Genomic DNA, 26,235 nt, shown 5'->3' on the forward strand with positions numbered 1-26,235 from the left:
CTTCCACTAACTTCAAGTTTAAGCATTCATTATAAAATCAAATATACTATTCACTGAAGAAAGAACTAAAAACAGGAATTTGAAAATTATTATTAGTTCTACAATCTAAATATAACAATATAACTATAAAACACTTTGATATATCTCTTTCTAGTCAAAGAGCAGAGATCATATTTTAGGAGAGCAAAAATGGGTGAAATCATTTGATTTTTTTTTCATGGCTTTTTTGTTTGTTTATTTTATTTTTTTGTTACAGTTTGGCTGGGGCAGGTTCGAACCCACCACCCTCAGTATATGGGGCCAGCGCCCTACTCACTGAGCCATAGGCACCACCCAAAATCATTTGATTTTTATATGCAAATGGAACAGGGAAGATAATCTTAAATATTTTACCTTTATTGGAACCCCCTTAACATCTCTATCACTTACCACACACTTTGTTTGTTTCTTTTTTTTTGTAGAGACAGAATCTCACTTTGTTGCTCTCAGTAGAGTGCTATGCTGTCACAGCTCACAGCAACCTCCAACTCCAGGGCTTAGGCAATTCTCTTGCCTCAGCCTCCCAAGTAGCTGGGACTATAGGCACTGGCCACAATGCCCGGCTGTTTTTTTGTTGCAGTTTGGCGGGGGGCGGGTTTGAACCCACCACCCTCGGTATATGGGGCTGGCGCCCTACCCACTGAGCCATAGGTGCCGCCCCACACACTTTGTTTCTTAAGTAAAGAAATCTTCATGGATACCCTCACCCTCATTTTCTAAAATCTTTTCTAATGTGAAATGTAACTCACACATACACACAGAAAAGTTCTCAAACATAAAAGTATAACAACTAAATTACTCATGGAACCACCACTTGAGTCTGGCTGCTTGAGTCTCCACAGCATCCCTTGTTACCTACCAACTTCCTGGCTTTGATGGTGATCATTTCCTTGCTCTTCCTTATACTTTTGGCCTATCTGCATTCCTTAACACTATAGGTGAGTAGAGATTATCTTTGAACTTTATATTAATGGAATTATACAGGACCTACCCTGCCGTGTCTAGATTCTTTCCTTCACCATTATGCATATGAGTTTTAGGCGTGTTGGGGTTAGTTGTGAATCATTCATTTTCACTGCTATAGAACAGTCTGTAGACTGAATATACCACAATTATGAATTAATTGTACTAGTGATGGACATTGGTTTGTCTCCAGGGGTTGAATGTTACCAACAACAGTGGTGTGGACATTGTCATACATGTCTCTTTGTATACCTAGGAGTAGAACAGAGTATGGACCTGTTCAACTTTAGTAGATAAGCCAACTGTTTTCCAAAGTATCTATACAGTTTGGATTCCTTTTTAGTTTTTTAAAGTTTTCAGTGATCACATCGTATCTATCTTCTTTATTGCTTGTCTTATCCCTGATCCTGCCCCACGTCAAACCCCCACTGAATTCTGTTACAGCCTACAAGGTGGCTGTCAGACGTGCACACTTAGGCCAACACGGCTTCCTGTGCTTTGGTCAGGTTCATATCTCCCCATCCATCACAATGAAGAAACATGCAGTATGTGCCTATTGTGTGCAGGGTTCTAGCCTGGGTTTTGGGGAAGTAAAAAGGCAGATGACAGGTCCTTGACATGCGGTGTTACAATTGAGCTGGAAAAAAGGACAAATAGGTAAGCACTATCTTACCAGAGGCAGTGTTCATTGAGCAGCAAGTAGCTGGTGTAGGTAGTTTGTACTATGGAAAAACAGGAGAGGAGGGAGTAGGGCGACGTGTGAAAATCTTGGGGACAATACCTGGCCCTTGTTGGCTCTTGTGGGGAACGCAGGGCTAAGGCAACCATAGGCCGAGGCTGCAGGTGTGCATGCCATGTTCAGAGAACAGGGAAGGATGAGCTTTATGCTCAATCACTTAACCAGGCAGCAAAGTGGCAGAATCTGCCTCTCAAATGGCCAAAAAGTAACTTCTTAAATACAATATTTAATACAATAAAAAAAAAGTTTGCCAGTTAAGAATACTACATTGTTTGCATACAATGTGCATGCAAATACAATTCTGAAATACAGTTCCACAGACATGTGTGGTGTGGAACTACAACACTGAGACCTGGAGACTGAGCTTGAGAACGTGGTCATTCCAAGGCCTCGGCAGACCCAGGACACTGCGGTCACAGGCTACCCAGGCCTCTGAAATTGGCCCTCTTGCAAAGAGATTTCGTTAGTCACAAAGAGGACAGGTCAGCGAAAGAGAATTTGAATGAACACAGACATGCGATGAACAACAAGCCAAAACTCTGGGCATTGTCTTTCTATACAAAGAACACAGGGTCAATGACTAGTAATAGTTGGGCTTTCAAGCTTTTTGGAGGGAGGACGACTTCAGATTGATATTAACAGTTACAGTGTCTTCTGAATATATATATATTGAAGAGTCATATATAATGCAAAGGGATGTTACCAAACAGGAAACCTGGATTTGAACTTGGATCTGCCCCTACAAGCTTGTGACCTTAGATGAGTCCATTTCCCTCATTTTTCCTATTCATAAAATAAAGGGGTTAAACACACTTTCTAAAATAAGTAACTCCTCTCTCTCCACTCTAACACTGATGCCGGGAAAAGGGGTATTTTCGGTCCTATTCCTTAAGAACTGAAGCCACTCATGCCTGGCTCCTCTGTGTCTTTCTGATTTCCCACAGATCCTAAGGCTTATCAAAGGAGAAAGGGCACAGTTTGATGCTACTCTTAGAAAGAAAGGGAACTCCAGAGAATATTGTTTTTAAATCAAGTTAATATAGTTCTTGTTGGGTTGGATACTGTAGGTGAGAAATATATATATTTTGCAGTTTTTGGTCGGGGCGGGGTTTGAACCCACCATCTCCAGTATATGGGGCCGGCACCCTACTCCTTTGAGCCACAGGAGCCACCTGTAGGTGAGAAATATTAAGACAAACTAGAAACCCTACCTCCCCCAAATGAACTGAGCACCCCAACACTTGGCTCCTTTTTGTTAGAACTAAAAATATCATGTAGAGGTAGAAAATTAAAATAAGGAATTGGTTTCTCCAGTTACTTCTTTAGTAATGATTATATTCCATCTTTTTTATTCTACTGGAAAGTGGAACATTTATGAGATTTATGAGAAAGCTTGAAAGCCCCACTATTACTAGTCATTGACCCTGTGTTCTTTGTATAGAAAGACAATGCCCAGAGTTTTGGCTTGTTGTTCATCGCATGTCTGTGTTCATTCAAATTCTCTTTCGCTGACCTGTCCTCTTTGTGACTAACGAACTGTGGTCAACTCTAAACAGTACACGTGAACATCTGTATGAAACTGATATGTTTTTTCATAAATTCACACGGAACCTTTAAAAAACACAGGAATCAGGGAAAAATATATAATACCAAGTTTTCAGTTTTTGTATTTTGAGAATAGAATGGACGCCGAGGAAATGTGGGCAAAACGAAAGAAGCATAGCAAGTTGGATATGGAAAGAAGAGGTCTTTGGAGTTAGCCTGATTCAGCCTAACTTTACAAAATACTAGTAAAATACTTACTTAAATGAGGTGGTATGTGATTAAATTAGATAACTTAGTCTTGGCACAGCTATTAATGTATTCACGAAAAATGGTGAATGAACTGCGAATTATTTTAAAGCAAATGTTTAAAAATTAATAGTTAAAAGAACTTGCTATGATTCCTTCCAAAGTAAAACCATAAGCAAACTAACCAGCTAAAGAAAAATCATTCAGCATTTTATCTGCTATGGCGACCTGAATGTTCTTTGGACTTAGGTCATCCACTTACAGTTCTTTAAAGACGGGACTGTGTTTCTCAAGGGTAGAGATGATATCAGCTCTATGTCCTGGGATTGCCCCAACTTTTCATCAAGTCCTGACCTCCCTCCACAGATTTCCAGCTTTTTCAGATGTTTCTTCATGAGAAGGAGGTTTCTTATGAGACACGAAAGGAGGATTCACTTGTGCTGTTTCCTGTCCCTTCTCTTGCTAATCAGGACAAGTGGCCCTTGGTTCTCAAAACTGTTCATGTACTAAGTTGTAGCAGCTCTTGTAAGTTGGCTTCTAATCTTCCGTTATGTACTTGGGAACCAGATGGCTAAGCCTATTAAAACTATATATCAAGCCTATGTCAGGCTATGAGCAAGGGGCTCGGAGTCCTCTCCTATTAATAAAATGCATGAACAGGATGCCGAGCCACATTGCTCAGAATCTGCAGCCCTAGTTCTAAAAAGGTGGGGCTGAGAGATACATGAGAAACTAACATTGTCTAACACAGTGGCTCTCAACCTTCCTAACGCCGCCACCCTTTAATACAGTTCCTCATGTTATGGTGACCCCTAACCATAAAATTACTTTTACAATTTTGCTACAGTAGCAATGAAAATAATTTTATGGTTGGGGGTCACTACAACATGAGGAACTGTATTAAAGGGTGGTGGCATTAGGAAGGTTGAGAACCACTGGTCTAACAACTGCTAAGAGCCTGTTTTGTGCTGGGAACTTTACATGCATTACTTCTTTTTATTTCCCCAACTATTCCAGATATAGGTAAGGTGATGAGATACACCTATTCCTGGAGATGAGAAAATGATGTACAGTGAGGATTAAAAACCCTGCTCGAGACTGTACAACTAGGGTAGCTTCAATCACTCTTAAGTCCTCCAGCACCAGACCTTTGTGCTTTGGGCACTGGTTTCAGGGTCCATTTTCTGCTCACAGCCATCCTCATTTCACGCTGAAGGAAATCAAGTCAGCTCAAAGCCCTCAGAGTTTAAGCAGCCTCCTTCCTTTGCTTCTCAAATGCCTTTGCCCATTTGCATTTTCTAACTTGCTTAAGATTCCTGGCATTTAAAAAGGAACAGAGGACCTGTGTCTGTGAATGCTACTTTGGAAAATGTGCCCTCCTCAACAGTAAGGCTCTTCAAGGGACAACAACTAGCAGAGCACTGTGCAAGCCAGGCGGGAATTGCTCAGTCAATACCGGTTGAACAAATAAAATGAAAGGCAAGAAAATCCCTATTGCAAATAGTAGCTTTGTAAGAAGAAGAATGTTAGCCACTGGATGCTGGAGATATTTATTCAAGGACTCAGAGGTCTAAGGACTAAGAACACCATCAATAAATATAATGATCAAGAGCCCACATGGTTCCTTGTACCCCATTTGTTCTGATTTGAAAAACCCTCCATATTGGATTTGGTGTTTTCTCTTCAATAGAAACTTATCAGTGGGAGGCCATGTGGTGGAATGTGCAGGGCATGTACAAAGGACCCTAACACTCACTGGGTTTTCATTTTCAGACCCTGTAGATTAGGGCCAGGATACAGATTGCTAGAGATGAAGGCAAATCTTTTATACTGCCTACCTGCTATTATTTTTCAAACCTGCATCAACAGGAAAAATGCTGAATGCACTAATTTGATAAGACTGGTATTTGTTTAATGGAAGAGGTTGTTAGAAACAAGAAAAAGAGCTGGACACACTATCTGAATACTTCACTGGTGAAATGTCCTCTAATGCACATTTTTAACAAAAGACTGTGCTTTCATTTTAAAAAATATGGTCTTTTGTTATAAACATATTAAAACTGAATGGAGAAAAATAAGATCATCCTTGACAAAAAGTAAACACCCGCTTTGGCCTGTGTAACATTCTAGGATACAATTGAAACCATGGACATGCTGCTCTAAATGCAATTCGAGTTCATAAAAGCTTATTTCCAGTGATAAACAGAGAGATTGATTCATTCATTTACCCTTAATGGAACCAGCATGTTTCCTTGGGGTTCAGATTATGACCAAAGCCACCAGCCAGCACAGGCTAGTGCCTTTGTGACCCCAAGTACTTTTTTAGCACATAGAAGCCATGAAAGGCAAGGGAGCTACCTGATAGGAATTCTCTAATTTACTTGGGGGCCTAAAATAATCAGGGCTACAAGTCAAATGTAAAGAATCTCCAATGGAGGAAAAACATCGAAGGAATTCATTCCCAAACATTATCAAGTGTATACATTAACTATCATATGTTTAACGGCAGGGGCAGAAAGGACAATAATGGGAAGACTACAAAGGGTCCCCTTTACAGCATCTTGTCATAGGGACTATTGAAAATTAAACACGGCTGCTTCTAGCCGCTACTGCTATCAATTAGCTGGCAACCACTTCCACAGCCGTAATAACTGCCACATGCACGCTGTGTATTACCTCTGGGCCTGCTAAGTCTAAGCATAGGACGCCATCCCTGTAGCCGGCCCTGAATGGACTGGCCTACAACAGAATGCCCTGCTAGTCAAATTTTGTTTTACAAAATGAAATGATTCAGTACGTCAGAATATTTTAGATAATTTAGCCTAGTTCCGTTCCTTAAGCATATGAACTAGATTATATACTTTGTAATAATTTAACCTTCACTTACCCAAACATTCTTTGTGCCGTGCAACATGCTTCTCTTTATTTTTGTTCCTTTTAGTTTCATAAAGTTGAAACAATAATCTCTGGCCTCAGTTACAAGACTATGCTGCCAGTAAGGTGATTCATATGTTTAAAGGCTTTCATTTTTTGAAGTGGAAAAAAAATCAGGCCTGTAAAACTGACACTTTAGTTTGCAGGATGAAGACATCAACGTGAAAAAGTCCCATTCCAAAGAAGTCATCTTTGCTATCTATGAAAGTAGCCCCTCAACTCACTCCATGGTCTGCTCCCCACTCCACCCCTTCCCTGTGGAGTTCCTTACATTTGCATTAATGGGGGTTCCCATAAAGACAAGAGGTGGTGAACAACCAGAAAGAGTTAATGCTTTCCCCTGAACTCTGGAAGAAACCAGATTTTGTCAGTGAGGCTTGGCAATGTGAGAAACCCTGTAACCAATTTCATTTCCTGATAAATGAATGGTCCACAGGGAAAAGTCAGCCAGTGAGTTTCGGAACTGTTGAGAGCTCAGACATTACTGAAAGGCTCCTTCAAGGAGCCAGCCTGTCTTTGCTTATCATTGCTCAGCCAGACAGCCCCATGCAAACAGGAGAGCTGCCAGACTCCATTCAGAGGCCTTGCTGAAGCTCAGCTGATAGGGCCTCACGTGCACTGTGGTATCCCTTTAAGAAGCAATACCTGTGGCCCTCCTAGTAGACTGGGCTTTTAACCTGTAGGGGCGGACACAGATGCTTATCAAAATTATTTCAGAAGAGCATGTTTAATGGTCTTCATTATTTAAATGTAACCCCCCTCATCCAACCAAAACTAAATAACCTCAGCATTCAGTTTGGAGCTGGAGAAACACAATGTCATCCAACCAAAACTAAAATAATCTCAGCATTCAGTTTGGAGTTGGAGAAACACAATGTATGAAAACAAATATTCAGGCTTGGCGCCCATGGCACAGTGGTTACAGCGCCAGCTACACACACTAAGGCTGGCGGGTTCGAACCCGGCCCAGGCCAGCTAAACAACAATGACAGCTGCAACAACAACAAAAAAGTAGCCAGGTGTTGTAGCAGGCACCTGTAGTCCCAGCTACTCGGGAGGCTGAGGCAAGAGAATCGCTTGAGCCCAAGAGTTTGAGGTTGCTGTGAGCTGTGACGTCACAGCACCTACATAGTGAGACTCTGTCTCAAAAAAACAAACAAACAAAAAACAAAAAACAAAAAAAGCAAATACTCAGATAAACAGGAGTAAAATGGGAAGTTATGACTTACAGAGTCTTAAAATGTCGAAAAAAGTTTATCTGAATTGTGAATAGCTTCATTAATCATAAGATCATTTCATTTTAAACTTGAATATCTTTCTCTTTAAATAAACTAAAAGGCGATTCTCATAAATACAGCCATGTACACTACATTTATGTTTAAAATTTAAAAAATTAAAGAAAACTTTTCATGTTAATTCAGAACTGATCAGTGCATACACTTAAAAAATATGCTCACTGAATTCAAGCAAATTTTTGTCAAAAGTTAACTTGATGTATTTAAAATATCTAATTTAGGTTTGTTTTAGAAAACACAAACAATTACAAGCCCCCCCTCCCCATTTAGTCAAATGAACACTTGAAGGCAGGAGACAGGAAAAGTCTTAAATGATGGCTTTTGGCCCTCGATTATTAAAAGAAAAGAAAATAACCCAACTCTGAAACTAGTGAACTTTGGAGGCTGGCAGCTTGGACTGGCAGTGGGGAAGCCTTGAGCTAATTAGCCTCACCCTTGCAAACACAGGGCAGCAACGAGGAACGGCTGGAGGTCTACAGAAAGGGGGAGGCTAATTTCACCCACCAATAATGACAGCTCTAACAGGGGAAGAGGGAATGCCAGTGAATCTTCAGGCTTCCTCTCCTCTTCCTCCATTTCATCCATTTTCTCTTCTTCTACGGCTTTGGAACCACACAGTTCATTCTTCAACTTCCCTTTTAGATCCATGGTGCCACTGAGCTGGGCCATCTCCAGGCCCAGGTTAGGGAGAGAAACTGCATTTACTGGGAGAAGTCAGTTACTGACCTTGCTTTATCAAGGTCAAATAATTTGATAAGAAAAAGGAAAGACAGAAGAGACAGGTGGTTTCTTAGGTTATTTTAAAGCCATCTGAGTTGTGATTCTGATCAGTCATGTGAATTGAAAATGATGATTACTTTAACACTAAGGTTCTTCTAGTCTCCACAGCTTATAAAGAAAGAGCAAAAATAAATTTCTAAATACAGCCAACTCTCTGCACCCATAGGTCCTGCATCTTTGGATTCAATCAACTGTGGATTAAAAAATATTTGGGAAAAAAATGGATGGATGCATCTGTGCTGAACATGTACAGACTTTTTTCCTTGTCATTATTCCCTAAAGAATACGGTATGACAACTATTCATTGTATTAGGTATTTAAGTAATTTAGACATAATTTAAAATACATGGAAGGATGGGTGTAGATTATATGCAAATACTATGCCATTTTCTTTTTTCCTTTCCCTGACCCCCTCCCTCCTTCTCTCTCTGTCTGTTATCCCCTTCCCCTACCCCACACCATGTCATTAATTGTCCTCATATCAAAGTTGAATACATAGGATTCATGTTTCTCCATTCCTGTGATGCTTCACTAAGAATAATGTGCTCCACCTCCATCCACGTTAGTACAAATGCTGCAAAATCTCTATTTTTCTTAATGGCTGAATAGTATTCCATGGTGTACATATACCACAGCTTGCCAATCCATTCCTGGGTTGAGGGGCATTTAGGCTGTTTCTACATTTTAGTGACTGTAAATTGAGCTGCAATAAACAGGCTAGTACAAGTGTCTTTATAATAAATGTTCTTTTTTTTCCTTCCGGGTAGATGCCCAGTAATGGGATTGCACGATCAAATGGGAGGTCTAGGTTGAGTTCTTTGAGGTTTCTCCATACTTCCTTCCAGAAAGGTTGTATTAGTTTGCAGTCCAACCAGCAGTGTAAAGTGTTCCCTTCTCTCCACATCCACGCCAGCATCTGCGGTTTTGAGATTTTGTGATGTGGGCCATTCCTGATGGGGTTAGATGGTATCTCAGGGTGGTTTTAATTTGCATTTCTCTAACAATTAGGGATGATGAGCATTTTCTCATATGTTTGCTGGCCATTCATCTGTCTTCTTGAGAGAAGGTTCTGTTCATCTCTCTTCCCCACTGATGTATGGGATTGTTGGCTTTTTTCATGTGGATTAATTTAGTTCTCTATAGATCCTAGTTATTAAACTTTTGTCTGATTCAAAATATGCAAATATCCTTTCCCATTGTGTAGGTTGTCTCCTTAGCTGTATAGAAGCTTTTCAGTTTCATTAAATCCCATTTGTTTATTTTTGTTGTTGTTGCAATTGCCATGGCAGTCTTCTTCATGAAGTCTTTCCCCAGGTCAATATCTTCCAGTGTTTTCCTATGCTTTCTTTGAGAAATTTTATCATTTCATGCCTTAAATTTAAGTCCTTTATCCATCTTGAATCAATTTTTGTGAGTGGAGAAAGGTGCAGGTCCAGTTTTAGTCTTTTATATGTGGATATGCAGTTGTCCCAGCACCATTTATTGAATAGGGAGTCTTCCTCCCAGTGTACATTCTTGTTTGGTTTATGGAAGATTAGGTGGTTGTAAGTTGTTGGTTTCATTTCCTGGTTTTCTATTCGATTCCAAATGTCTATGTCTCAGTTTTTGTGCCAGTACCATGCTGTCTTGACCACCATGGCTTTGTAGTACAGCCTAAAATCTGGTATGGTGATGCCCCCAGCTTTGTTTTTATTACTAAGAACTGCCTTAGCTATACGGTTTTTTTTCTGGTTCCATACAAAACACAATCATTTTTTCCAAGCCTTGAAAATAGGATGTTGGTATTTAATAGGGATGGCGTTGAATCAGTAGATTGCTCTGGGAAGTATAGACATTTTAACAATGTTGATTCTTCCCAGCCATGAGCATGGTATGTTCTTCCATTTGTTAAAGTCCTCTGCTATTTCCTTTCTTAAGGGTTTCATAATTTTCTTTATAGAGGTCCTTCACCTCTTTTGTTAGTTGTATTTCTAGGTATTTCATTTTCTTTGGGGCTATGGTGAAGGGAGTTGCGTCCTTAATTAGCCTCTCATCGTGGCTGTTACTGGCATATACAAAGGCTACTGACTTGTGAACATTGAGTTTATATCCTAAGACATTACTATAAAAAAGATATGTGAGGACTTCTGGAGCAAGATGCCAGCCGAGGAACAGCTTCTGTGCAACTGGGCTGAGTGAGATTGTGGAGAGAAGACTCGAGGCATCTCTGGCTGGTGGGATCTGCCCAGAAACTTCCCTTTGGTGACACAGGGAGTCAGCGAGAGACTTCTGGACCCCATGAGGAGGACAAAAGCGGTGGAGAACTGGCAAGTGGCAGGTGCGTTTGTTCAGTGGGAGGCTGCCTGCAGCTGTAACCATAGCAACAGTGAGGCTACAAGCAGGAAAAACCTTACCTGTGGGTTGTTTTGGTTTTTCTGGACTTGGGCACTCGACTGAACTGCCTTGGGAGATTTTGGGTGGGTGTGCGGACGACTTTGGGCGTTGCATGGGGCCCCCAGACTGAGCTGCTGAGCCAGAAAGGAGCTAATATAGTTCAGCTGTGGGCTGCCCGCACAGCTTCTGTGGGGAGCTGCCCCTGAGGGTTGCACTGCAGGGATGGCAGGGAGACCTTGGGCGAGTAACCTAGTGACTGAGCTGCCCAAAGGTGGGGACTGAGATGCTGGGGAAGAGCAGAGATCTAAGTGTTTGGCAGATTATAGCCTTGGCCCTCAGGGGCATAGAGTGAGACTGGTTTTGGCGCACTGGATAAGCGGGCAGCCATGGCAGCCACTCCAGGAGAGATCCCAGGGATAAGTGCTTTCCTTGGAAAGCTTCTGCTTAGCCAAGGTTCACAGTTTGGAGTGTCTTTTAAGTGGGCTGAGGAGACATTTGGGCTCCCAAGCCTGCGGGGCCTGAGGAATCAGCAGAGGCCTCCAGTCTCCATCTTGTACAGCTGTATCAACATTGTGGTTAACATCCTATGCCTCAGAAGATCACCTGTTGCTGGGACAATATTCAGCAAGATATATATACTGTTCTAGTATTTTGGTTTGGGTTTGTTTTTTCCCCTTAATTTCAACATTTTTTTCTCTACATTTTTCTTTTTTCTCTTTTTTTCTTCACTATTCTAGTTTAAATATGATCTTTCATTTTTTTGCCTTAGTTAACAATAAGAACTTCATTTTTGCTAGTGGTTCTGTCCCTCTTATTTGTTTTTTTCCCTCCAATTTTATCCCGTAAGGGTTTTTGTTTGTTTCGGTTTGATTTATAGTATTTTGTCTTTTTTCTGTACCTGGTGGAGGTGGGGTACTGTGTCTGATCAGGCTGACAAAGAGCTGCTGACCTCAAGGGAACCACCCAACCCAGCACCCCCAGAGGTTGGAGGTTTTTAAGGTTGGGTCAAAGTACCCTACAAATACTATACCACTTTATGTCAAGGACGTTAGCATCCATAGATTTTGATCTCTGCTGGGGGTCCTATCTCCCAAAGATACAGAGGAATAACAGCACTGTGCTTATGAACCATTTCAAATTTTAATTATCTATATATAATAGCTGGACATGGTACTTCTAAATTCAGAAAATAAGCAAAACTATAAGAATCAAAAGGTTTAATTTAAAAACAGCTCTTGAGGTAGGAGAATTAGTCTGTTTTATAACATGAAAACTGAGTTATTTAAAGGATAATTGTCAGTGCTTTGTAGACTAGAGCTACATCTGACTACTGAGTTTAATGGCCAAAAGCAAATCTCAGGCCTCTAATTAATCTCAAGAACCTTTCTTTGTAAATATTCTGTAAAGGGTTTCTTATACAATAAATTCCAAGAGGACTAAAATGTCTTTTGGTTTTCTTCTGAATATGGCTGCTTTCAGGATCATCTTAAATTCAGAAGCCAAAAGGGGGTGATGGCTGAGAAGGGAGGAGGTGAAGAGTGATAGTGTTGAGACTGCTAAGGAGAAGACTGTGGAGTCAGATAGGACAGGGTCCCCCTGATGCTTATCAACCAAAAACCTAGGAGGCCAGTCACTGAGCCTGACCCTCTGCTTCTTTGCTGGAGGAAGCTGTGCAGCTTGGTTTCTACAGCCAGGGTCTGCACACACAAGGATTTGAGGTACTTATTATGAGGAGGAGCCAGGGACATCCCCTCTTTCACTATGTTTTTCCTTCCTTCCAGGTTCTTATTGAACAACCTGAGTCCTCAGATGGCCCCATCTCAGGGCCAAGTTTGCATTTCCTGAGGAGGAGGTTGTGCTGGAATGTCCGGGGCAGACCAAGTTTGAATGGCCAAGGCTTGTGTCCTGTATACCACCTTGGGGTACTCCCACCCCATCATTCCTTATTCCTTTCTTCAGATTCTCATCCAAGGATCAGATCAGGGTCACTCAGAAATGTTTAATTAAAGTGAGCAAATATATCCAATGATTGAGCTAAGGACAGAGGGATTTAGTGATGGATAAACAGGGGGTCAGTGGCCGAGTGAAGAGGAGAGTACACATTTCTGGATCCTCATTGGGAAAATGGCCCTGAGTATGAGCAAAACTAGAGATATGAAGTTCCACTCTCATTTTGTTGGTGGGGGTAGTGCCACAAAATGTCAGGGAGAATTCAAAACATTTACTACTTATGAGTCTTGGAAACAAAGAATGGCAGTGGGGAAGAGAAAGGGATCAAAGGACGGTTTACTGCTTTATAGAGAAAAAACGTTTTATGAAGTGCTCTTTCCAGTGGAAGACATAATTACTATTTTCTGCCGGGAAACATTCTGGCTAGTTTACAGTAAAGATCTTATATAATATGAAAAGAGTTTAAATTCCATACACTTCGAAGTTTGCTAACACGTATTTTCCTATGCAGAGGCTGTGGCAATGTTTATGCCCCATTTTGGAAGGGCAATGTTGGAAATGAGTTAGCAGGTCGCCCTGTTACTGTAGAAACAGTGTGACAGCATTACAGTACATTGCAAAAAAGCAAAGCAAAACAGACAACCAACCAACCCAACTCACCCTTAATCTGATTACTCAAAGTAAGTCAATATTTTCATTTTGGGGAATAATCTTTCTCTGTGTGTATGTCTCTCTGTGTGTGTTTGTGTGTGTACAGATATATAAATATGAACACAGTTGTAATCACATGAAAAATATTATGATTTTTAAAACTCTGAGTCTGGAAGACATAATTAAGAAAAACTACCATGCTTTTCTATTCCTGGATGACACTATAAATTATTTCCTACTTTTGAGTTACTCTCCATCTTACAGAGATTGTGCCAAAAGTAAACTACTGAAAAATGTTTGGCTAAAACTCCCTACTGTAATTGTCCAGGTAATTCACGTCCATGTAATAGCAAGCACTGTGTTTAGGTTTTGAGACTACAGGCCACATGAAATAATATTTCTGAAGACATTTTACTTTTTATATAAAGAGTTATCATGTAAAAATGTAATAACAGTATAAAATGTAAAATGTTCATATCCTGAACTTGGGAAGCGGTGAATTGTATGTTCTACTTTAAAACAGCCCTTGAAGGTACTGTGAAAATATGTTAGCCGTCACTTACTACCAGAATTCTCCTGGGGGTGCCACAGAGAGGCCGTGGATACCACACAACAAGCCACTGCTGTCAGCCCTGATCACTTTTGATAGATAATATGCTCAGATGAAAATATTTTTTTTACTGTACAAAAAGCAGCGCGGTTTTTCAGGGTCGGTATTACATAGCTTTTCCTCTCTGTTACAAGAACTAGTTCCGGGTTGTACCAGAAGAAATGTGGGGGGAAAAAAGCTCTTAAATCTTCCTCAGAAGCTTAGTTTGTATAGCTCCTTTTTCCCCAAAGCTGAACTCTTTAACGCTCTTCCCATAAATTAGCTCTTTTCTATAGTGGGACATACGATATCCTGCACGGGAGCTTCTCAAAGGTACTTGTCTCCTTTTTCCTTTTGGCAATGTTTTTTTGGTCTTAAACTAACATTTTTGAATTGAATTCTGGCATTTGTTGGGTGAAAATGACCAAACTGCTTCCGTAGTTCTTGCTTGTTGAGATTATCATACAATGAAATTCATTCATCTTAAGTGTTCAATTTGATAAATCTTGTTATTTGTATGCAATCATGTGACCACCGATGCAACCAGGACAAAAATAGGTCCCCCACCTAACAAGTCCCCTCTCGTCTCTGCTCTGGACTCTCTGTGCTGTCCCTGTGGGCCCAGGCAGACGTATATGTGCCTGCTGTCTCAATTTTGCCTTGTCTAGCATTTTATTCATTTCTAATCCTCTCATTTGATGACTAATGCTTTTAAATTTATTGAGAGTTGTTCTATGGCTCAAAATACAGTCTATCTCGATAAATGTGCCATGTACATTGAAAAGGTGAGAATTCTGTCTTTGTCAGGCAAAATGTTCTATGACTATCAATCAAGTCAAGGTAGTTAGTTCATAGTACTTGTCAGATCTCCTATGTTATATATAAATCTATAAAAATACAAAGATGAACAATTTGCATTACTTAGATATTTATCATTGTGGTAAATACTCTTCATTCTTCTTTGAAATCTGAGTTTCTAGCTGGTATCAATTCTGTTCAGCCTAAAGAACTTCCTTCAGAATTTTCTTTTTTTTTTTTTTAAGACAGAGTCTCACTATGTTGCCCTTGGTACAGTGCTGTGGTGTCACAGCTCACAGCAACCTCAAACTCTTGGGCTTAGGCAATTCTCTTGCCTCAGCCTCCCAAGTAGCTGGGACTACAGGCGCCCGCCACAACATCCGGCTATTGTTTTGTTGCAGTTTTATTGTTGTTTAGCTGGCTTGGGCTGAGTTCAAACCTGCCACCCTCAGTGTATGTGGCTGGCACTGTAACCACTGTGCTAGAGGTGCCGAGCCCCTTCAGCATTTTTTTATGATGCAAGTCCACTGGCAACAAATTCTCTATAGTTTTGTTTTGTTTTTTACCTTGCAATATTTTTATTTTGCTTTCTTTCTTTTTTAATAGACTAAAATTCTTTTATGATAGATCAGAACATCTACGGTATCCTAACCACACAAAAGGAAAACAGATAAAGCAAAATAGCATTAAGGGACTTACTTTTCTAAAATAACAAGACTGCGTATGTGTGTAAGTAAATCCCTTTATTCCAATTTCATCATTTTGGCTGAACTTTATTTATATATCTGCCCTAATTCTTATACTCTTCTCTCATACGAAAGGCAGCACGATCCAGTCCTTCAAGCCAGACCTCCTTCTCCTTCACCAGCCCCTACCCCTCGTCATCAAACCTTAAAGACATCTTCCTAAGTTTTTCTGGGATTGATCTCTTCTCTATTAGAGTTCCCTTTTGGAAGTCCATTTCTTCCTAAGTCTGGCATGTGAGATTTTAATTGCTCTGCTGCATTTTTCTCTTCTTCCGTCAGTGGTGACAGCTCGCCTGCTGAATCAGGATGATTAGTTTTGATTTCATATTCCAGCCTGTACTGAATGTAATCCAGATCAGAGTCAGTTTTCTGGAACATGAGTTCCAGCTTATCGACCTCCCCCTCCATGTTGAATAGTTGACATTCCTCAGACCACAGCTGAGCTTAAGCCGCCAGCTGTACTAGCACTGAGGGTCTGTATTCTATTTTGCTTTCATTCTTGAATGATCTTTTCACTAGACACAGAATTCTGGGTTGACAATTGTTTTTCATTCAGTGCTTCTACGTTGTTTCATGCTCTTTGAACCTGTATGACTTCTGATGAGCAGTGAGATGGTAACCGGATCATTGTGCCCTCACAGAAGGGCACTGTATACTGTGTGGTACTATGATGTCTTCTCTTGGTCTCTATCCTTGTCTTCCAACAGTTTTGATGCTCATGTGCCTTGATATGAATTCTTTGTGTTTATTCCCCTTGGTGTTAGCATCTTGTATCTGCAAACTTCTATCTTTTTTCCATTTGGCTCTTTTTTATTGTTTCTATGTCTTGGCCAATATATTCCTTTCTGCTGAAATTTTCATGCATTGAAAACCTGCCTCATGTCATAGTATAATACTGTAGTTAGGTCAAAATCCCTATCTGTTGGGGCTAACTGGGTCATCTTGGGGTTGAACTCCATTGATTTTCTTTGATGTACAGAATGTATTCCATTTTCTTGATTCTTTGGATGTTGAGAAATTTTGGATTGTATAATATTAAGTTGTAGAGATTCTTGTCTGGGCTTGAACTGCAAACTCTGTATTTTGAGTGGAAGCTCTGGTCTCTGTTTAGATCTTTTTCTTTAAGATCTAGGCTGCTTTAAGTTTGCTCAGCAGATGTGCGGTTCAAGGTTCAGTCAGAGATGCGGGTAGGCAGAGGTTAAGGATTCTCTTCTCTGACTTTCTCTCCCTGGGATTTCTCCACTACTTCCAGAGTTCATGGATTCTCAGGTTTTCTTTCCTATTTCTTCAGTCCAGAAAGGTTCAGTAACTTTTCCACACGCCCCACCTGTGCTGTATTTGCAGTGTGATGCCGTGACTGCAGTCAGCCCAAGGCTAAACGTGCCAGAGACAGGAAGTAGCTCTGATATTTACCATCCTCTAAGTAAGTGATTCCCAACCTGTGGGTTGCGACCCCTTTGTAACAATGAAAATACATCCTGCATATCAGATATTCACATTCCATTCATAACAGTAGCAAAATTACAGTTATGAAGTAGCAACGAAACTAATTTTATGGTTGGGGGTCACCACAACATGAGGAACTATATTAAAGGGTCAAGGCATTAGGAGGCATTAGGTGGGTTGAGAACACTGCTCTAAGTCAACAGTGTCTACTGGAGCCTTTCTTCATGTGTTCACACTTCTGTGTCTTCAGAGCTGGGCTTAGTTCAGATTTTCCGGTCTTTGGCCAAGCTGCTTGGAGTGTTTCTTCTGTGTGATTACTGAGGGATCAGTCAGAGATGTGGACAGACACGGTTTGGGGCTCCCCCTCTGACTCCTTCCCTCCTGGGATTCCTCTGCTGTCTTCAGCATTCTTGCCTTTCCAGCTTCTCTTCTGTGGTCCCCCAGGCCAGAAATATTCAGTTTTCCCAAATGAGCCCCTTGCCACCATGTCATGACTGTACTCTGCTGAGACTGTGCTTAGGCTAAAAGCTATGGAAATGACAACTTTTAGAGCCTCCTATCTCCTGTCCTCTAAGTGAGCATGAATTCCCTGCAGTCTCTTTGCTTCCAATCACTTTCTAGCACCCTCAGATAGTTACGTTTTGTATCACCTGTCCAGACTTTATACTTGTTTTCTGCAGGGGTATTATCTGGTAGGGTCTTAGACCATGATACCTAGAAGCAGAAATTTAATTCCTGCTGATTATCAACCACTCTGCATTAATTCACTCAACAGTATTTAATGAGTAGCTATTCTATACAGGCAATATTACATTAAGATAGGGGAAGTTGCCTAGCACTCTGGGAGGCTGAGGTGGGTGGATTGCCTGAATTCACGGGTTGGAGACCAGCATAAGCAAGTACAAGACCCCATCTCTAAAAATAGCTGGCCTTGTGGGGGGTGCCTATAGTCCTAGCTATCCAGGAGGCTGAGGCAAGAGAATCGCTTGAGCCTAAGAATTTGAGGTTGCTGTGAGCTATGATGCCAGGGTACTCTACCAAGGGTGACAAAGTGAGACTCTTGTCTCAAATAAAAAAAAAGAAAGAGGAAAAAAGAAAAAAGATGGGTGAAGCAAACATAGCAAACAGCAACAAACTTAAAATGAAATGAAAGATTAAAAACAAGATATATATTCATATATGAGGTAGCATGGGATAAAAACTATAAAATAGTAAAGGAGCTGGAGACATGAGAGAGGGTTTTGGCACTATCTTCTGAAACAAGGGTAGAATTGTAAAGGAAGACAGGAAGTAGTATATCCAAAGGCAAAGAGATAGAAAAATAAAAGTAATGCCTTGGCAAGAGGGCATGGCTGAGTGCGGATTAGAGTAGAGGGCTTAGATGAGACTGGCACAGCCAAGACTGTGAAAGACCCAATGATAAGATACACCTATGTTTAGGGGGTGAAGTTGGAAGGAATCCCCTATCTAGATGCAAGTGAGGAACCCCGGAATAATTTCATGCTTTAGATGACATTTCCAGAAGCAAGAGGTAACCAGGGTTATCCTAGGAAGCAGAAAAGAATAAAGAATGTATTTGGCGACAAGGAGATACACATGTCTACTAGATTAATAAAAAATAAAACAGAAGACGTCCTTTTTGGAGTACGCAGAAAAACAAGAACTTCTGAACACTGTTGATGGAAGTATAAATTGGTGCAACCATTTTGAGTGCCAGTTTGACGTGTAATCAAACCTACAAATACACAGCACACTCCTGAGCATACCCCTGTCCATACAGCATTGTTTTAGTATAGAGAAACACGGTAGACTTTTGTCCACTAATCTTTTATCCTGCAACCTTTTAGATTCATTTATTAGTTCTATTAGTTGGGTTGTGGATTCCTTTAGATTGTCTACAAACAGGATAATTTTATCTGCATATATAGACAGCTTTATTTCTTCATCTTGTATTCTGTACACATTTGGTTTCTTTACCCTGTCTTAATGCGTGCAAGGACCTCTAGCATATGCTGAATGGATGGGCTGAAAACAGACATCCATGCCTTCTTCCTGATTAGAGGTAAAAGAATCCAGCCTTTCACTACCATGTATGACATTAGCTGAAGGTTTTTTCCAGCTGCCCAATACCAGGTGAGGATGTTCCCTAGTTTATGGGAATTTTAATCATGAATAGAAGTTAGGTGTTGTCCTTATCTATTGTGGGGGGTCAGCATTTTCTGTAAAGGGCCAGGAAATAAATATTTTAGGCTTTGTGAACCATAGGATCATTGTCACAACTACTTAACTTTTCTATTGTAGTATGAAAGCAAATACAAAGAATACATAAAAGAGTGGGTGTAGTTGTGTTCCATAAAAACTTTATTTATAAAACCAGGTGGCATACAGGATTTGACCTGTGGTCTATTGAAATGATCATATGGCCTTTTTATTCTATTTATATGATATATTACATTGTTTGACTTTTGGATATTACACCAGTTTTGCATCCCTGAAATAAAGCTAACTTGGTCACAGTGTACAATCCATTCTGTATAGTATTGGTGTCAGTTGTTAACATTTGGTAAAGGATTTTCATCTGTACTAGTATCACGAGAGATACTAGTTTATACTTTTCTTTTCCTGTGATGTTTGTGTGGTTTGGTATGAAGGTAATATTGGCCCTTCTGAATAAGTAAGGAAGCATTCTTCTTATTCTAATTTCTGAAAGATTTTGTGTAGGATTCATATCACTTCTTTATAAAAACTATTTACCAGTAGAGATATGTGAAATTGTGTTCCTGTTAAGAGATTTAAATTACTAATTCATTTTTGTTTTTTAACTAGTGATAGGTCTATTCAGATTTTCTGCTTAAGAAAATTTGATCTTTATTTATGTAAAAGTTGTCCATTTCACTTATAATGTTTAACTTGTTTAAAGTTGTGTATAATACTGTGTTCCCTTATATTTCTTTTAATTTTTGCAGGGTCAATAATAATGTGTTTCTATCATTCTTCATTTTGGAAATCTGTCTCCTCTTTTCTTCTTGCCCGTTCTAGGTAAAGGTTTATCTCTTTTATTCATCTTTTGAAGAACCAGCTTTTGGTCTGATATTATCTACCTTCTTTCTACTTTCTATTTCATTTGTTGGTGCTCTGATCTTTATGATTTTTGCCCTTTTGCTTGTGTGGGCTTAATTTGCTTTTCTTTTTCTAGCTCCTTAATGTGAAAGCTTATTTATTTGATACACTGCTTTTTTGGTAACACAGAATTTGAAGCTATACTCTTCTTCTATGTCCTGCTTAAGCTACATCCCATAAATTTTGATGTGTCACATTTTCATTCAGTTCAAAATGTTTTTTAATTTCCATTGTGCCCATTAAAAGTGTATTGTTAAATTTGCAGATATTTGGAGATTTCCAAAATATAAGTCTATTGCTGATTTCTAATTTAAATTTGCTGTGGTCAGTAAACACATAGATTCGTATGCTTTCAAATCTTCTATATTTGAGATTTGTATTGGGACCCACCAAGTAGTCTAACTTGAAGGATGTTCCGAGGGCATTTCAAATGCATGTAGATTCTGCTGCTATAGGTAGAGTGCTCTGTAGATGCCAGTTAGATCAAGTTGGTTGATATTATTGTCCAGCTCTATATTCTTGCTGTCTTTCTATCTAGTTGTTCTGCCATTAGGGTATTAAAATCTTCAACATCAATGTCTCTCATAAAAGGTTGAGTGAAAGAAGAAAGTCGCAAAGGAAAATATAGTGCATGATTCCACTTATGAGAAGTCCAGAATTGGACATCTTGTTATTTAGGAATATGCACACAGATGATAAAACTATGAAAAAGAACAAGAAGGGCGCCTGTGGCTCAGGGAGTACGGCGCCGGCCCCATATGCCAAGGGTGGTGGGTTCAAACCCAGCCCCGGCCAAACTGCAACAAAAAAATAGCTGGGCGTTGTGGCAGGTGCCTGTAGTCCCAGCTGCTCGGGAGGCTGAGGCAAGAGAATTGCATAAGCCCAAGAGTTAGAGGTTGCTGTGAGCCGTGTGATGCCATGGCACTCTACCGAGGGCGGTACAGTGAGACTCTGTCTCTACAAAAAAAGAAAAAAAGAAAAAGAACAAGAAATTACCCACAAAAAGTCAGGTCAGTGCTTATTTCTAGGGGTAAAGGACATATTGGGATTTCTGGGCTGTTAGCTGTATTCCATTTCCTGATCTGAATAGTGATTACACGGATATTCACTTTGTAATTATTCTTTTAAAGTGTATCTTTATAGTTTATGTAGTCATTTGTATATATGCTGTATCTTTCAATTTAAATAGTAAAAACAACAGGAGATGGTTTTATTAGTAGATCAAATCTTAACTATATTCTAGATATGATACAGGACCAGAAATATTGTGATTCAATAAACTTCTTAAACTGGGTATAAAATATGTTTTTTCCAATCTCATTGCAAGACAAGTGAACAAAAATATAATTTAACAGCAAACATATCTCAAGTTTAACTTACTAATGACTAAGAAAGGTTGACTTTAAGTGCTTTGTATTCCTATTTTAAATGTAATAAGGTCATTTCTATTTGAAAGAACAAGCAAAAAATCTATTTGATGAGCAAAGATCATTGCTGGACACACACAATTAGTCTCTAATTTACCATTTTTGATGTTGGGGTTTCTGTATAATGGGGCATTCAACCTTCCCAGACTAATCTATTTGCTGGGTGGGTCCTCCTGACTTCACGGAGCACTAGAGCAAGTCATATTTGAGTTGTCAGCAGACCCCTGCGATCTAGATGCCAGAGACCTATTAAACTCTCCCACATGAGACAGGTGCTGACTGAGACAATTGATTTGGACCTTTGGAACTGAGCCAATTGCCTGAGGACTATCCAAGTGGTGCTGTGGGTGTGTGGTTGTAGGAAGGTTTGATTTTCCTTTTCCAATAGTTACCTGTGGGGGGGCGGGGTGACTTAATTGCTGGTATTTCTCCACAGCTGAGACTTCAACCCAGAATAACTGTTTTGCTAGGTACGGACAGAGACCAGCTGAAAACAAGACAGAACCACTTAGGCACACCACACCAAACAGGTTCCCAGTTTCTCAGGCCGTAGCACTGTATGGGTCCTTGACAAAGCTACAGGGGAAAAGTCAAACATTGTAAAATAATCATGGGGTGGAATCAGTGGAAAAAATCTTGTAACATGAATAACCAGAATGGATCAACCCCCACCAAGGAATGATTTGGCAGATGTAACTGAAGATTCCATTCATAAACAGCTGGCCAAGATGTCAGAAATCGAATTCAGAATTTGGATTGCAAACAAGATTAATAGAATGGAGGAAAATTTGGAATTAGAAATTTGAGGAGCAATTCAAAAGTCAGAATTAGAAATTCGAGGAGAAATTCAAAAGTTGACTTAAGAATTTAACGAATGTAAAGACAAAACCAACAAAGATTTTGACGCACTGAAGCAAGAATTTGCAGCCCTCAAAGATCTGAAAAATACAGTAGAATCCCTCAGTAACAGAGTGGAGCAAGCAGAAGAAAAGATTTCTGACATTGAAGACAAAGCTTTTGAACGCTCCCAAACTGTTAAAGAGGAAGAGAAATGGACAACAAAAACAGATCATTCTCTCAGAGAGCTCTGGGATAATTCAAAGAAGGGTAATATCTGCCTCACTGGAATCCTGGAAGTGATGAAGTGGCTTCGCAAGGCACAGAGGCCCTTCTCCATGAAATTATGAAAGAGAGTTTTCCAGACATGCCAAGAGATTCTGAAATTCAGATAGCAGACAGTTTCAGAACCCCAGCACGACTCAACCTGAATAAGACATCCCCCAGGCATATCATAATTAACTTCACTAAAGTTAATATGAAGGAGAAAATTCTGAAAGCAGCCAGATGTAAGAAATCCATTACCTACAAAGGGAAGAATATTAGAATGACTGCAGATCTCTCTGCTGAAACTTTTTCAAGCCAGAAGAGGGTGGTCATTGACTTTTAATCTCCTAAAACAAATAACTATCAACCCCAGATCCTGTATCCCGCTAAATTGAGTTTCATTTATGATGGAGAAATTAAATACTTTAATGACATTCATATGTTGAAGAAATTTGCCATAACCAAACCGGCATTTCAGGATATTCTCCGACCTATCTTCCATAATGACCAGCCCAATCCTCTACCACAAAAGTAAACTCACTCAGAAACTTTTGATCAAACCCCAACTTCCACAGTGGCGAAAGGATTAAAAATGTCCACTGGACTTTCGAAAAACTCCATACCCAAAATTTTACCAGACTTATCATCAATATTCTCCATTAATGTGAACAGCTTAAACTGTACCCTAAAGAGGCACAGGTTGCCTCAATGGATACAAAAACTCAGGCCAGATATTTGCTGCATACAAGAGTCACATCTTACCTTAAAAAATAAATACAGTGCTGGCTTCGGCAGCACATATACTAAAATTGGAACGATACAGAGAAGATTAGCATGGCCCCTGCGCAAGGATGACATGCAAATTCGTGAAGTGTTCCATATTTAAAAAAAAAAAAAGATAAATATAGACTCAGGGTGAAAAGATGGTCGCCCATATTTTAGACAATGGTAATCAGAAAAAAGTAGGTGTTGCAATTCTATTTGCAGACACAATAGGCTTTAAACCAACAAAAGTAAGGAAGGATAAGAATGGTCACTTCATATTTGTTAAGGGTAATACTCAATCTGATGAGATTTCAATTATCAATATTTATGCATCCAAACAGAATGCACCTCAATTTATAAGAGAAACTCTAACGGACATGAGCAACTTGATTTCCGCCAGCTCCATAAGAGTCGGAGATTTCAACACTCCTTTGGCAGTGTTGGATTGATCCTCCAATAAGAAACTGAGCAAAGAAATTTTAGATTTAAACCTAACCATCCAACATTTGGATTTAGGAGACATCTACAGAACATTGTATCCCAACAAAATTGAATACACATACTTCTCATCAGCCCATGAAACATTCTCCAAAATTGATCACATCTTAGGTCACAAGTCTAACCTCGGTAAATTTAAAGGAATAGAAATTATTCCTTGCATCCTCTCGGACCACCATGGAATAAAAGTTGAACTCAGTAACAATAGGAACCTGCATACCCATACAAAAACATGGAAGTTAAATACCCTTATGCTGAATGATAGCTGGGTCAGAGATGAGATTAAGAAGGAAATTGCCAAATTTTTGGAACAAAACAACAATGAAGACATGAATTATCAGAACCTCTGGGATACCGCAAAGGCAGTCCTAAGAGAAAAATTTATAGCACTGCAAGCCTTCCTCAAGAGAACGGAAAGAGAGGAAGTTAACAACATAATGGGAAACCTCAAACAACTGGAAAAGAAGAACAATCCTCCAATCCCAAACCCAATAGAAGAAAAGAAATAACCAAAATTAAAGCAAAATTAAATGAAGTTAAAAACAAAAGAATTATACAACAGATCAATAAATTAAAAAGTTGGTTTTTTGAAAAGGTCAATAAAATAGATAAACCTTTGGTAACCTAACCAGGAAAAAAAGAGTAAAATCTCTAATCTCATCAATCGGAAATGACAAAGACAACATAACAAACTCCTCAGAATTCAAAAAATCCTTAATGAATATTACAAGAAACTTTATTCTCAGGAATATTAAAATCTGAAGGAAACTGACCAATACTTGGAAACACACAACCTTCCAAGACTTAGCCAGAATCAAGTGGAAATGTTGAACAGGCCAATATCAAGTTCTTGAATAGAAACAACTATACAAAATCTCCCTAAAAAGAAAAGCCTGGGACCAGATGGCTTCACAACAGAATTCTACCAAACCTTTAAAGAGGAACTAGTACCTATATTACTCAACCTGTTCCAAAAGGTAGAAAAAGAAGGGAGACTACCTAACACGTTCTATGAAGCAAACAACACCCTGATTCCCAAACCAGGAAAAGACCCAACAAGAAAAGAAAATTATAGACCAATATCACTAATGAATATAGATGCAAAAATATTCAACAAGATCCTAACAAACAGAATCCAGCAACACATCAAACAAATTATACATCATGACCAAGTCAGTTTTATCCCAGGGTCTCAAGGCTGGTTCAATATATGTATATCTATAAGTATAATTCAGCACATAAACAAATTAAAAAGCAAAGACCATATGATTCCCTCAACTGATGCAGAAAAAGCTTTTGATAATATCCAGCATCCCTTCATGATCAGAATACTTATGAAAATTGGTACAGAAGGGACATTTCTTAAACTGATAGAGGCCATCTACAGCAAACCCACAGCCAATATCGTATTGAATGGAGTTAAATTGAAATCATTTCCACTCAGATCAGGAACCAGACAAGGCTGCCCATTGTCTCCACTGTTCTTTAACATTGTAATGGAAGTTTTAGCCATCACATTTAGGGAAAAACAGGCGATGAAGGGTATCCTTATAGGGTCAGAAGAGATCAAACTTTCGCTCTTCACAGATGATATGATTGTATATCTGGAAAACACCAGGGACTCTACTACAAAACTCTTAGAAGTGATCAAGGAACACAGAAGCATCTTAGGTTACAAAATCAACATTCATAAATCAGTAGCCTTTATATATACCAACAATAGTCAAGCTGAAAAAACAGTTAAGGACTCTATTCCATTCACAGTAGTGCCAAAGAAGATGAAATATTTGGGAGTTATATCTAACAAAGGACGTGAAAGATCTCTATACAGAGAACTATGAAATTCTAAGAAAAGAAATAGCTAAAAATGTTAACAAATGGAAAAACATACCATGCTCATGGCTGGGAAGAATCAACATTGTTAAAATGTCCATACTACCCAAAGCAATATACAATTTTAATGCAATCCCTATTAAAGCTCCAGTGTCATACTTTAAAGATCTTGAAAAAATAATACTTTGTTTTATATGGAATCAGAAAAAACCTCGAATAGCCAAGACATTACTCAGAAATAAAAACAAAGCAGGAGGCATCACGCTACTGGACCTCAGACTATACTATAAATCGAGAGTGATCAAAACAGCATGGTAGTGGCACAAAAACAGAGAGGTAGATTTATGGAACAGAATAGAGAACCAAGACATGAACCAAGCTACTTACTGTCATT

General features: G+C 39.4%; 1 protein-coding gene and 1 non-coding gene across 3 annotated transcripts in view; one reads left to right on the plus strand and one right to left on the minus strand.

Moving 5' to 3' along the window:
- DYM (dymeclin) overlaps nt 1-26,235 on the minus strand; it is a 449,579-nt gene that overhangs the window by 23,951 nt on the left and 399,393 nt on the right. The window lies entirely within an intron of this gene.
- On the plus strand, nt 23,525-23,631 carry LOC128572261 (U6 spliceosomal RNA). Its single transcript, XR_008376153.1, has one exon. It is a non-coding gene; the product is annotated as a U6 spliceosomal RNA (small nuclear RNA).

This window comes from Nycticebus coucang, chromosome 19, assembly GCF_027406575.1.
Source record: "Nycticebus coucang isolate mNycCou1 chromosome 19, mNycCou1.pri, whole genome shotgun sequence".
In the NCBI taxonomy this organism is placed as follows: Eukaryota; Metazoa; Chordata; class Mammalia; order Primates; family Lorisidae; genus Nycticebus; species Nycticebus coucang.